The following is a 13,928-nucleotide window of genomic DNA, read 5'->3' as shown; positions in this document are numbered from 1 at the left end:
TGTCTGTGTCAATAAAACAGAAGAAGTAGACCTTTCTGTGATCATCCTGCTGGACCCAGAGATAACACTTAGACTAACTGGAGCCCAGCATGAATAGCTGGTACATTCATGTCCTAAAAATAGCTCTGTGTACATATTTCTCTCAAGTGCCCGTATTGAACAAGCTGTTTAGCAGACAGCTTAAAGTTCTATTCTCTAGCAAATGCTACTGCACTTTCCATTCACATTTCAGGCCGCTGCATGTGCCTGTGACCTACACTCACCAGTGACCTAATTACAGTTCAATCCAGTGGGTCTCGCACAGATCTGTATGCAGTGTCTGACTCCGCCCCTACTTTGTCCTTCTGGAAGGTCTCCCGTGTTAGTGTCTGTGTCGGTTTATGCTTGTTTCTTTTGTGGAGGCACCTTCCTTCTCTTGCCCTTTCACATTTCCCTTCACAAGTTTCCATTCCTTTTCCCTATTTTTCCAGCTAGTCTTCTTGACTCCTTTCATCCCCGCTCTGGTTTGAACAGTGATGTATTTGTTAGTTCTTGCAAATGTGTCTCTGCAGCCCCCTGTGACCAGTAGCACTTTTTGTGATGATGGAAATGATCTTTATTTGCATTGTCCCAAACGGTGGCCATTAGCCACATGTACCTGTTGAACACTCAAAATGCAGCTAGTGTGACTGAGTAACCATATTTTTAATTTAGGTTTCAAATAGTCACACGTGGCTAGTGTCTACCATATTGGACATAGTTGACTCAACATCTCTCTGTAGGTATCCAAAAGGCATCTCCAGCTCAATTGATTCAAAGTAAAAGTTAAGATTTACAGCCCTCCCCAAACTATCCCCTCATCTTTCCCTCCCTAGTCAGCCAGGCACCCAAGCCACAAAAGTGCAGTGCATCCCAGGCTCCTTTTGTTCTCAGTCTCGCAACTTCTGCCACATCTGGTGTGTACTCATGTCTTGCTACTTTCCTATTTGTCAAAGATGACAGCTATTTTATATGGTTAAACCTAAATGCATATTTTAAATGCATTCTTGGGGTGTGTGGGTGTCTCAGTTAAGCATCCAACTCTTGTTGTCGGCTCAGGTCATGATCTCGTGATTCATGAGTTTGAGCCCCACATCAGGCTCTGTGCTGAACCTGCTTGGGATTCTCTCTCTCTCTCTCTCTCTCTCTCTCTCTCTATCAGGCTCTGTGCTGAACCTGCTTGGGATTCTCTCTCTCTCTCTCTCTCTCTCTCTCTCTCTCTCTCTCCCTCTCTCTCCCTCTCCCTCTCCCTCTCTCCCCCTCTCTGTGTTCCTCCCCCACTTGTGCTCTCTCTCTCTCTCTCAAAATAAATAAACCTAAAAACAAATAAATGCATTCTGCTACTTTATTCCTTTTTTGCTATCTCACAGTATCACAACTGAACTGTTGGAATAGCTTCTTTACTAACCTGCCCATTTCTTTTGTCACCTACTCAAGCACACCTTCCACATGGGTAGTTCATCTAAATGCTAATGAAGTAACGTCTTGTCCTTGTGTAAATCACCTCATGGCTCTTTACCCCATATGATAAAATTCCTAATTTCTCAAGACAGTGTTCAGGCTTTGGAAGCATTACCCCTTCCTTTTATTTATTTATTTTTCCACTTTTTTTGGTGTTCTGACTTTTTTGATAACTATTGAGCAACCAAGATGTTCCAAGAAAGTAGCATGTGCCATAGTTACAGCTTAAACAATACAGATACTTTTCTTCACTAATAGTGTTCACAATCTAGTGGGGAATATGACATTAAAAAAAATTTGCTATTAAAAATATTACTAAAAGGTAAAAGAAAAAAAATTACTAAACCAAACCTCATTGAGTTTTTTAAACATATCCTCCTATCCCTAACTGCTTCATATTATCTTTTCATTGTCTTCTCTGGATTGACCTTTAGAACCACATCCTCATCCTGTGCATCTGGTGCTGTGGATTGAATTGTGTTCCCCCACCCCAAATTTATATGTTGAATCCCTACCCCCCAGTGTGACTGTATTTAGAGATAGAGCATTTTTTAAAAATGTCTATTTATTTATTTTGAGAGAGAGTGCACATGTAAGTGAGGAAGGAGTAGAGAGAGAATCCCAAGCAGGCCCCGTACTGTCAGTACAGAGCCCTGACGTGGAGCTCAAACCCACAAACTGAGATCATGACCTGAGCCAAAGTCAAGAGTCTGACACTCAACCAACTAGCCATCCAGGCACCCCTAGAGAGAGAGCTTTTAGGAGGTAATGGGGATTAAGTGAAGCATAAGGGTGGGAATCCTAATCCAGTAGGATTGATGGTCTTACAAGAAAAGAAAGAGAGAGACAGATTTCTCTCTCTACACATAGGCGCCAGGCAAAGGCCATGTGAGGACACAGCAAGAAGTGGCCATCTGTAACCCAGGAAGACAATGTCACCAGAACCCAACCATGGTGATACTCTGATCTTGGACTTCTAGCCTCTAGAACTGTGAGGAAATAAATGTCTGCTATTCTGTGGTATTTTGTTATGGCAGCCCAAGCATCTAAGACACTTGGCTCCTTATTTTTCTTTTTTCATTTTATTTTTAATTGTAGCAAAATGCAGAAAATATATATCATTGTAGCCATTTTTTAACTGTACAGTTCAGTAATATTAAGTACATTCATATTTCTATGCACCCAGTCTCCAGAACTCTTCATCTTGCAGAACTAAAGCTGTATATCCATTATTTTTTGTAAATGTTTATCTATTTATTTTGAGAGAGGTCATGAGCAGGGGAGGGGCAGAGAGAGAAGGAGAGAGAATCTTAAGCAGGCTCTGTGATATTATTGAGAAGCCCGTCTCACTAACCATGTGATCATGACCTGAGCCAAAATCAAGAGTCAGGCACTTGACCGACTGAGCCACCCAGGTGCCCCAAGCTATATATCCATTAAACAACAGCTCATCATTCTTCTCAGCATTTGGCCTCTGGCAGCCACCACTCTACTTTCTGTCCATTAATGTCCCTACTCATATAAGTAGAATCATATAGTAATTGTTTTTTTGTGACTCGTTTATTTCACTTAGCATGAAGTTCTCAAGTTTCATGCATGTATCAGAATTTCCTTCTTTTTTTTAAGGCTGAATAATAATACATTGTGTGTATATACCACATTTTATTTATCCCTTCATCACGTGTTAGACACTTAGGTTACTTCCACCTTTTGGTTATTGTGAATAATGCTGCTATGAGCATAGGTGTACAGATACCTCTTCCAAGAATGCCAGTCTCGTGGGTATTTATTTCCCAAAGTGGCATTACTGGTTCATGTGGTAATTCTACATTTAATTTTTTGAGGAACCACCGTACTGTTCCACAGTGGCCGTGCCATTTTATATTCCCACCAGCAGTGCACAGGGATTCTAGTTACTCTACATCCTTGCCAACACTTGCTATTTTCTGATAGTGGCCATTCTAATGGTGATGAGGTCTGGCTCTTTACTTTTGACCTGCTATGAGTCAGCTTTGGTTGCCTCATCCAAGAAGTAATACTCTTCTCTTTCCCCTTGTCTCCCTCTGTGCTAATTTCCCCTTTTCTGAATCTGCACAGCCCCATTATAACTTCATGCATTGGTGCAAGTCACGTGATAATGTATTTGTCTCTCCAGTTAGACTATTAGCTTCAAGGTGTGGAACTACCATGGGTTCATTTTCATATGCTCCATTCGAAGCCCTCTTCTTTAGTTGAGAATGCTCATTCAATTGTTTTTAATAAAAGATTATCTCCTCTCTATATAGAACTGGGCCACTGAAAAAATTTGGATTTCTTTTTTTTTTTTAATGTTTATTTATTTTGAGAGAGAGCCGCGTGTGTGCACGTACACATGCATACATGAGCCAGAGAGGGGCAGAGAGAGAGGAGAGAGTGAATCCCAAGCAGGCTCCGCACTGACAGCACAGAGTCCGACTCCAGGCTAGATCCTATGAACCATAATATCATGACCTGCACAGAAGTCAAGAGTTGGAGGCTTAACCATCTGAGCCACCCAGGCACCCTAAGAATTTAGATTCCTATTTTCAGACCACCTTACTTCTTATAAGGCAGAGCCCGTGCCATTACTATCTTTTGTCTTAGAAACCTGTGCATATTTGTATGCATTACAAAAAAGACCTGTTCTTCTTAATAAAGGATGCTCCAAGAGGATGTTTTCCTGACATCACCACCCCCATCTCATGCTTTTCTCTAAAATGCTGTCATTTAATTAATAAATAAGATGTTGTCATTTAGCCTCCTCATCTTTAAGACTGGATCATCTCCAGACTGTCTGTGTGCTTCTGAGAAGAACTAAACTTCTTGTGGGCAAGTACAGTCCCCTTAGAGGGGATAATACATAGGAGGTGCTAGGAATAATGTGGAGCTTTCTTCCTTATACATGGGAAACAAGTTAAGATTAAATGAATTAGCTAATCGATTGTTTGAATTGAATCAGCATCAGGATTTGCAATTTGTCAGAGAAAGACTAAGTCAATCAAAGGTGGAGAATTGAAAAGGATCACGTCAGTCCTGAAAAACAAGTGGGATTTTAATTGTTGCAGAGTAGAGGGAGGTTACTGCATTTTGAGGGTCCAGTAAGAATCTCTGCCTATTCCACTTTAGAATTCCTCTTAAGGAATATTAAGAGCGAATGAGATTAAATGTTGGGACCAGACTAGGTATATTAGTTTGCTAAGGCTGCCATAATAAAGTACCACAGACTGGGTGGCTTAAACAACAACTTTATTTTCTTACAGTCTAGAGGCTGGAAATCCAAAATCAGGGAATGGACAGGGTTGGTTCCTTCTGAAGACTGTTGAGGGAAGAATCTGTTCCAGGCCTCTTTTCTTTGCTTATAGATGCTTTTTCCCTATGTCTCCACATCATCTTCCCTCTGTTCATATCTGTGTTCAGATTTTCTCTTAAAAGGACACTAGTCAAATTGGGGTAGGGCCCACCCTGATGGCCTCAGTGTATGCATTTTGTGTCAGACAAGAGGCCCATAACACTAGAAGTTGTTAGATGTTTTCCTTAAGGGTTTGGGCTTCATCCTGAGTTCTAACATGCAATAAATTCATGCAATAAAAGCAGTTTTGTGTTTAATCTGGAAGTACTAGCAGACTGTAAAAAACGTGAAAGGGGTGAAGTAAGAGTCAAGACTCCAGAGGTTTTCTTGACGTAAGGGCAAAAAGATGATGATCCCTGTTCCAGAAGTGTATGAGAGCTGAGATTGTGCATATTTAGTATATTTTTTAAGTGGTTTGTGTGTGTTTGTGTGTGTATAGTTGTTAATCAGCCTTCCTCCCTTTTGCTCGTTTTGAAAGCTTTTTAGGGGCGCCTGGGTGGCTCAGTCGGTTAAGCGTCCGACTTCGGCTCAGGTCATGATCTCGTGGTCTGTGAGTTCAAGCGCCGCATCGGGCTCTGTGCTGACAGCTCAGAGCCTGGAGCCTGTTTCGGATTCTGTGTCTCCCTCTGTCTCTGTCCCTCCCCTGCTCATGCTCTGTCTCTCTCTGTCTCAAAAATAAATAAAACATTTAAAAAAAATTTTTTTAAAAGAAAACTTTTTAATTATTAAAGAATTAATCCTTCTGACATGTAGGACATATATATTTCCCTGTTTCATTGTCTTTGGACTTAGTGTCTGCTAGACCAGGCTCTTTCATTTCTACTAGTGACATTTGGGGAAATGTTTAATTTATAGAAAGATACAAAGGGATAATAATGTAATAGACCTGTTCCTACCTTCTCAAATTATTAACTATGAATTTTTGTCAGTTTTTCTCTTGTATGCATTCTTTATTTTTTCCTTTTATTTATTTCTGTAAATGAGATCGTTTATACTGGTGAAGTACACTCTTAAGTATGAACTGGGTGGATTTTTTTTTTTTTTTTAATTTTTTTTTTTCAACGTTTATTTATTTTTGGGACAGAGAGAGACAGAGCATGAACGGGGGAGGGGCAGAGAGAGAGGGAGACACAGAATCGGAAACAGGCTCCAGGCTCTGAGCCATCAGCCCAGAGCCTGACTCGGGGCTCGAACTCACGGACCGCGAGATCGTGACCTGGCTGAAGTCGGACGCTTAACCGACTGCGCCACCCAGGCGCCCCTGGGTGGATTTTTACATATGTATACATATGTGCAAATGTAACTTACCACTCAGATTAAGATGGAGAACATTTTTGTCACCCTAAAGTTTCCTTCCTTCCAGTTTCCAGTTAATAACCACTGCCCTGCTCTGCAGAGGCAAGTGCTATTCTAACATCATATGTCCAAAAAAAGGATAACTTCATTTTTTAACATTGTATAAACAGAATCATATAATCTGTACTCTTTTTTAGGAGATGGGGGGATCTGGCTTTTTTCTGTGTACATAACAGGGTTTAGATTATCCGTCTTGCTGCTGTATGTTTCATTACTTTTTTTTTTTTTTTTTTTTTTTTTTGAGAGACAGAAAGAGAATCCCAATTAGACTTTGCACTGTCTGCACAGAGCCTAATGTGGGGCTCGAACTCATAAACTGTGAGACCATGACCTGAGCCGAAACCAAGAGTCAGATTCTTAACCAACTGAGCCACCCAGGCACCCCCATTACTTCCTTTTTATTGCTGAGCAGAAAGTATTTCATTATATGATCATATGATAACTTTATTGGCTCATTCTCTTGGTGGTGATTTTTTTACTTTTATTTTCCCATTTGGGCACTATTATGAATAAAGCTGCTATGAACAATCCTTTGTGTCTCTTAGTATACCTTCATTTCTCTTGGTTATACCTAAGAAATAGAATGGCTGATGCATGGAATAAACATATGTTCAGCTTTAATATATATTACAATTAGCTTTCTAAAGTGCTTGAACCAATTTATACTACCAACGTTCTGACTGTACCAAATTCTCACCAACACTTGCTACTGTCAGTCTTTTTTTATTTTCATTATCCTGGTGGCTGTATAGTGGTCTCTTGTTGAAATTTATACTTTGCTTTTCTGTAACAAATGCTAATTTCAAACACCATTATTTGTGTTGGGCCATGTAAATATTCTTTTATGTAAAGTACCTGTTCAGTTCTTTGTTTTAATTGGACTCTTTGCTTTATCTCCTTGATTAGTCAAAATTATTTCTATGTTATCAATACAAGTCATTCGCCAGATGTATATGTTGCAACTGTTTTTGGATTCTGTGATTGGACTTTCTAAAATTAATTAATTTTTTAATTTACATCCAAGTTAGTTAGAGTATAGTGCAACAATGATTTCAGGAGTAGGTTCCAGTAATTCATTTCCTATGTATAACACCCATTGTTCATCCCAACAAGTGTCTTCCTTAGTGCCCCTTATCCATTTAGCCCATCCCCTCCCACAATCCTCCAGCAACCCTCTGTTTGTTCCCTATATTTAAGAGTCCCTTATGTTTTGTACCCCTCCCTGTTTTTATATTATTTTTGCTCCCCTTCCCTTATGTACATCTGTTTTATATCAAATTCCTCATGAGTGAAGTCATATGATATTTGTCTTTCTCTAATTTCGCTTAGCATAATACCCTCTAGTTCCATCCACATAGTTGCAAATGGCAAGATTTCATTCCTTTTGATTGCCGAGGAATACTCCATTGTATATATATACTATCTCTTCTTTATCCATTCATCCATCGATGGACATTTGGGCTCTTTCCATACTTTGGCTATTGTTGATAGGGCTGCTAGGAACATTGGAGTGCATGTGCCCCTTTGAAACAGCATCCCTGTATCCCTTGGATAAATACCTAGAAGTGCAATTGCTGGGTCATAGGGTAGTTCTATTTTTAATTTTTTGAGGAACCTCCGTACTGTATTCCAGAGTGGCTGCACCAGTTTGCATTCCCACCAGCAGTGCAAAGAGATCCTCTTTCTCCGCATCCTTGCCAACATCTGTTGTTGCCTGAGTTGTTAATGTTAACCATTCTGACAGGTGTGAGGTGGTATCTCACTGTGGTTTTGACTTGTATTTCCCTGATGATGAATGAGCATTTTTTCATGTGTCAGTTGGCCATCGGGATGTCTTCTTTGGAGAAGTGTCTATTCATATCTTTTGCCCATTTCTTCACTGGGTTATTTGTTTTTTGGGTGTTGAGTTTGATAAGTTCTTTTTTTTTTTAATGTTTATTTTCAAGAGAGACACAGAATGTGAGGGGGGAGGGGCAGAGAGAGAGGGAGACACAATCCAAAACAGGCTTCAGGCTCTGAGCTGTCATCACAGAGCCTCATGTGGGGCTCGAAATCACGAACTGTGAGATCATGACCTGAGCCAAAGTTGGACACTTAACTGACTGAGCCACCCAGGCACCCTGAGTTTGATAAGTTCTTTATAGATTTTGGGTACTAACCCTTTATCTGATATGTCATTTGCAGATATTTTCTCCCATTCCATTGGCTGCCTTTTAGTTTTGCTGATTGTTTCCTTCACTGTGCAGAAGCTTTTTATTTTGATGAGGTCCCAATAGTTCATTTTTGCTTTTGTTTCCCTTGCCTCTGGAGATGTGTTGAGTACGAAGTTGCTGCGGCCAAGGTCAAAGAAGTTTTTGCCTGCTTTCTCCTTGAGGATTTTGATGGTTTCCTGTCTTACATTTAGGTCTTTCATCCATTTCGAGTTTATTTTTGTGTATGGAGTAAGAAAGTGGTCCAGGTTCATTTTTCTGCATGTTGCTGTCCAGTTTTCCCAGCAACACTTGCTGAAGAGACTCTTTATTCCATTGGATATTCTTTCCTGCCTTGTAAAAGATTAGTTGGCCATATGTTTATGGGCCCATCTCTGGGCTCTCTATTCTGTTCCATTGATCTGTCTGTTTTTGTGCCAGTACCATACTGTCTTGTACTATTACAGCTTTGTAATACAGCTTGAAGTCCAGGATTGTGATGCCTCCTGCTTTGGTTTTCTTTTTCAGGATTGCTTTGGCTGTTTGGGGTCTTTTCTGGTTCCATACAAATTTTAGGATTGTTTGTTCTAGCTGTGTGAAGAATGCTGGTGTTACTTTGATAGGGATTGCATTGAATATGTAGATTGCTTTGGGTAGTATTGACATTTTAACAATATTCTTCCTTTCCAGGAGCATGGAATATTTTTCCATTTTTGTGTGTGTGGGTCTTCTTCAATTTCTTTCACAAGCTTTCTGTAGTTTTCAGTGTTTAGATTTTTCACCTCTTTGGTTAGGCTTATTCCTAGGTATTTTATGGGTTTTGGTGCAGTTGTAAATGGGATCGGTTCCTTGATTTCTCTTTCTGTTACTTCATTATTAGTGTATAGGTATGCAACCGATTTCTGTGCATTGATTTTATATCCTAAGACTGCTGATTTCATGGATCAGTTCTAGCAGTTTTTTGGTGGAATCTTTTGGGTTTTCCATATAGAGTATCATGTCATCTGCGAAGAGTGAAAGTTTAACTTCCTCCTTGCCAATCTGGATGCCTTTTATTTATTTGTGTTGTCTGAATGCTTAGGCTAAGACTTCCAATACTATGTTGAGAAACAGTGGTGAGAGTGGACATCCTTGTCGTGTTCTTGACCTTAGGGGGAAAGCTCTCCATTTTCCCCCCATTGAGGATGATATTAGCAGTGGGTCTTTCATATATGGCTTTTATGATCTTGAGGTATAATCCTTCTATCCCTATTTTCTTGAGGGTTTTTATCAAAAAAGGATGCTATATTTTATCAAATGCTTTCTTTGCATCTATTAAGAGGATCATTTGGTTCTTCTCTTTTCTTTTATTGATGTGATGCATCACATTGATTGTTTTGTGGATATTGAACCAGCCCTGCATCCCAGGTATAAATCCCACTTGGTCGTGGTGAATAATTCTTTTAATGTATTGTTGCATCTGGTTGGCTAATATCTTGTTGAGGATTTTTGCATCCATGTTCATCAGGGAAATTGGTCTGTAGTTCTTTTTAATGGGGTCTTTTTCTGGTTTTGGAATCAAGGTAATGCTGGCTTCATAGAATGAGTTTGGAAGTTTTCCTTCCATTTCTACTTTTTGGAACAGCTTCAAAAGAAAAGGTGTTAAGTCTTCTTTAAATGTTTGGTAGAATTCCCCTGGAAAGCCATCCAGCCCTGGACTCTAGTTTTTTTAGGAGATTTTTGATTATTAATTCGATTTCTTTATTGGTTATGGATTTGTTCAAATTTTTTATTTCTTCCTGTTTCAGTTTTGGTAGTTTATATGTTTCTAGGAATTTGTCCATTTCTTCCAGATTGCCCATTTTATTGGTATATAATTGCTCATAACATTCTGTTATTATTGTTTATATTTCTGTGTGGTTGTGATCTCTCCTCTTTCATTCTTTGTTTTATTTATTTGGGTCCTTTCCTTTTTCTTTTTGATCAAACTGGCTAGGGGTTTATCAATTTTGTTAATTCTTTGTTCTTTCAAAGAACCAGCTCCTGGTTTTATTGATCTGTTCTACTGTTTTTTGGGTTTTTTGTTTGTTTGGTTGGTTAGTTTTGATAACATTGATTTCTGCTCTAATCATTGTTATTCCCTGTCTTTGCTGATTTTGTGTTTTATTTGCTGTTCTTTTTCCAGCTCTTTCAGGTGTAAGGTTAGGTTGTATATCTGAGACCTTACTTTCTTCTTTAGGAAGGCCTGGATTGCTACATACTTCCCTCTTAGGACTGCCTTTGCTGCGTCCCAGAGGTTTGGGACTGTGGTGTTATCATTCTCATTGGCTTCCATGTACTTTTCAATTTCCTCTATAACTTCTTGGTTAGCCCTTTCATTCTTTAGTATAGGATGTTCTTTAGTCTCTAAGTATTTGTTATCTTTCCAAATTTTTTCTTGTGGTTGATTTCAAGTTTCATAATAGTGTGGTCTGAAAATATGCATGGTATGATCTGTCTTTCTGTACTTGTTGAGGGCTGATTTGTGTCCCAGTATGTGATCTGTTCCGGAGAATGTACCATGTGCACTCAAGAAGAATGCGTATTTTGCGGCTTTAGGATAAAATGTTCTGAAAATATCTGTTAATTCAGATCCCTCCGGTCCAGTGTGTCATCAAAGCCATTGTTTCCTTGTTGATTTTCTATTTAGATGATCTTTCCATTGCTGTAAGTGGGGTGTTGAAGTCCCCTACCATTATGGTATTATTATCAATGAGTTTCTTTATGTTTGTGATTGATTTACATATTTGAGTGCTTGCATGTTTGGATCATAAATGTTTACAATTGTTAGATCTTCGTGGTGGATAGACCCTTAATTTTGATATAATGCCCTTCTTCATCTCTTGTTACAGTCTTTATTTTAAAATCTAGATTGTTTGATATAAGTATGGCTGCTCCAGCTTTCTTTCGGTGACCATTAGCATGACAAATGGTTCTCCATCCCCTTACTTTCAATCTGAAGGTGTCTTTAGGTCTATATGTTTCTTGTAAACAGCATATAGATGGATCTTGTTTTCTTATCCATTCTGTTACCCTCTGTCTTTTGATTGGAGCGTTTAGTTCATTGACGTTTAGAATGAGTACTAAAAGATAATGAATTTATTACCATTACATTGCCTGTAGAGTTGAAGTTTCTGGTGGTAGTGTCTGGTTGTTTCTAGTCTTTTTTGCTTTTGGTCTTTTTGGTTTGTTTGTTTGTTTGTTTGTTTGTTTGTTTTTCATCTTCCCTCAGAGTGGGGGAGGAACCCTTTGGGGGGAAGGTCTCGCCAAGCAATGGTTGGGTGCTGGTCTGCCCCCAGGAACGTTTGCAGGACCATGCTGCTGCAGATGCCCAGAGACTGTGGCTGGGTGCCAGTCTGACCCAGAAAAAGTTCCCGCGATCATGTAGCCACAGCATTTCAGGGATTATGGTAAATCACAGCACACATCTGGCATCAGACTTCACCCTTAACATACTCGTTCCAACATCAGCAAAATGTTGTTCTCTGGGGTGTGCTGGGACCTTTGCCTGTGGGGAGGCCACAGAGCTTCTACCAGATGTCCTCCCAGCACGGGAATTGCCTCTCCCTATGTGGCCCGAGGACCCCTCAGACCTTGATCTCTGCTCCTGGGGATTGGCCCTTCCCACCAGAGCACCGCCAGGTATCGGAGCTGCAGCATTTCAGACTCAGCACTCCCCCTGTTTATAGAATCTTAATGGAATTTAAACCCTCTCCTTTCTCCTTTCTCTCTTTTTTGTTCAGTCCCTTGCAGCTGTTTTCACTCTTCCTCTTTTTCTCCAGCTGCTTTCAGGGGTGAGGGAGTGCTTCCCGTACTCTTCCCCCACCCACCAACCCATCTCTGTCCTCTCTCAGCAAGCAAAAAAAACCTCCCTTCCTTCTGCGGCTCTCTCTCCCCCAGTTCACCTCTCCACACTGTGTACCTGCCGAGTTCTGTGATTTAAGTTGTCCAGATTGTTGTGTTAATCCTCAAATCAGTTTTCTAGGTGTGCAAGATGGTTTGCTGTTGATCTGGCTGCATTTCAGGGATGAGAGATGCAAAAAAACTTCCATGCTGCTCTGCCATCTTGGCCCCCTCCCTTGACTTTTTTTTTTTTTTTTTTTTAATTTTTTTTTTTTCAACGTTTATTTATTTTTGGGACAGAGAGAGATAGAGCATGATCGGGGGAGGGTCAGAGAGAGAGGGAGACACAGAATCGGAAACAGGCTCCAGGCTCTGAGCCATCAGCCCAGAGCCCGACGCGGGGCTCGAACTCAAGGACCGCGAGATCATGACCTGGCTGAAGTCGGACGCTTAACCGACTGCGCCACCCAGGCGCCCCCCTTGACTTTTTTTTTAAATAATGTTTTTTGATGAGCCAAGTTCTTAAATTTAATACAGTTCAGGATCAGTGTTTTCTTTAATGATAGTTCTTTGTGTGTCTGCTTGAAAGATTGTTCCCTTTTCCAGGAACACACGAATATTCTCCTGTGTTCTTAGTAGATGCTTGATTATTTGAGCTTGATCCACCTGGAATTGTTTTTATGTGTAGTTTAAGGTAAGTGTCAAGATTTATATTACTATATGGATATACAGTTGCACTACCACCGTTTGTTGAAAAGACCATCCTCTGTCCACTGAATTGTAGCAGGGCCTCTGTTGTCAATCCAGTGACCACATATATATATGTAGATATCTGTCTAGACTGTGTATTCTCTTCTTTTGATCCAATTATTTTTCTTTATCCTACTACTTCACAGTTATAATTATTGCATTACAGTAAGTTATGAAATATGGTAGTGTAAGGCCTTAAAGTTTTACTTCTTCAAAAAATTTATTGGCTAACTTAAGACCTTTGCATTTTCATAGAAATTTCATCTGTTTCCATAGCAAATCCTGCTGAGTAGTTTTTCAAAGTAGAGGTGAAGCCTTTGACATGTGTCATTAGATTTATTCCTATGTATTTTTTCTATTTTGATACTATTATAAATAATACATTTTTTAAATTTTTATTTTCTAATTTATTATTGGTTTATTAAAATACAGTGGATTTTTAAATACTGATCTTATATCAAGGCATTTTGTTAAATTTACCTATTCTAGTAGCTTATTTGTAGATTCTTTTGGATTTTAAATATGCACAATCATGTCATTTGCAAATAAAGACATTTTTACTTCCCTCCTTTCCAATCTTTATGTCTTTAATCTCTTTTTAAGCCTTATTCTTGTCTTTCTAGTACAGTGTTGAATACAAATTATGATAATAGAAATCCTTTTGTTACACCTCAACTGAGGGAGGAGAAAGTATTCAATATTTCACTGTTGAGTCTGGGTTTAACAGTAGGATTTTTACACACACCCTTTGTTAGAATAAGGAAGTTCTCTTTCTGTTTTTAGTTTCCTGAGAGTTTTTAATCATACATAGATATTAAATTAGTGAAATTCTTTTTCTACATCTAGTGAGATAATAATACAGTTTTCTTCCTTTATTCTGTTATAGGGATGAATTATATTGACTGATTGATTTATCAGTGTTTAAT

At 39.2% G+C, this 13,928-nt stretch overlaps 1 protein-coding gene across 1 annotated transcript in view; it reads left to right on the top strand.

The window, feature by feature from the left end:
• The window catches only part of ZNF782 (zinc finger protein 782), a 133,248-nt gene that overhangs the window by 98,255 nt on the left and 21,065 nt on the right, over positions 1-13,928 (top strand).

This window comes from Leopardus geoffroyi, chromosome D4 (assembly GCF_018350155.1).
Source record: "Leopardus geoffroyi isolate Oge1 chromosome D4, O.geoffroyi_Oge1_pat1.0, whole genome shotgun sequence".
In the NCBI taxonomy this organism is placed as follows: domain Eukaryota; kingdom Metazoa; phylum Chordata; class Mammalia; order Carnivora; family Felidae; genus Leopardus; species Leopardus geoffroyi.
Note: the sequence above shows the minus strand (reverse complement) of the source record. Positions and strands in the feature narration are given on the sequence as shown.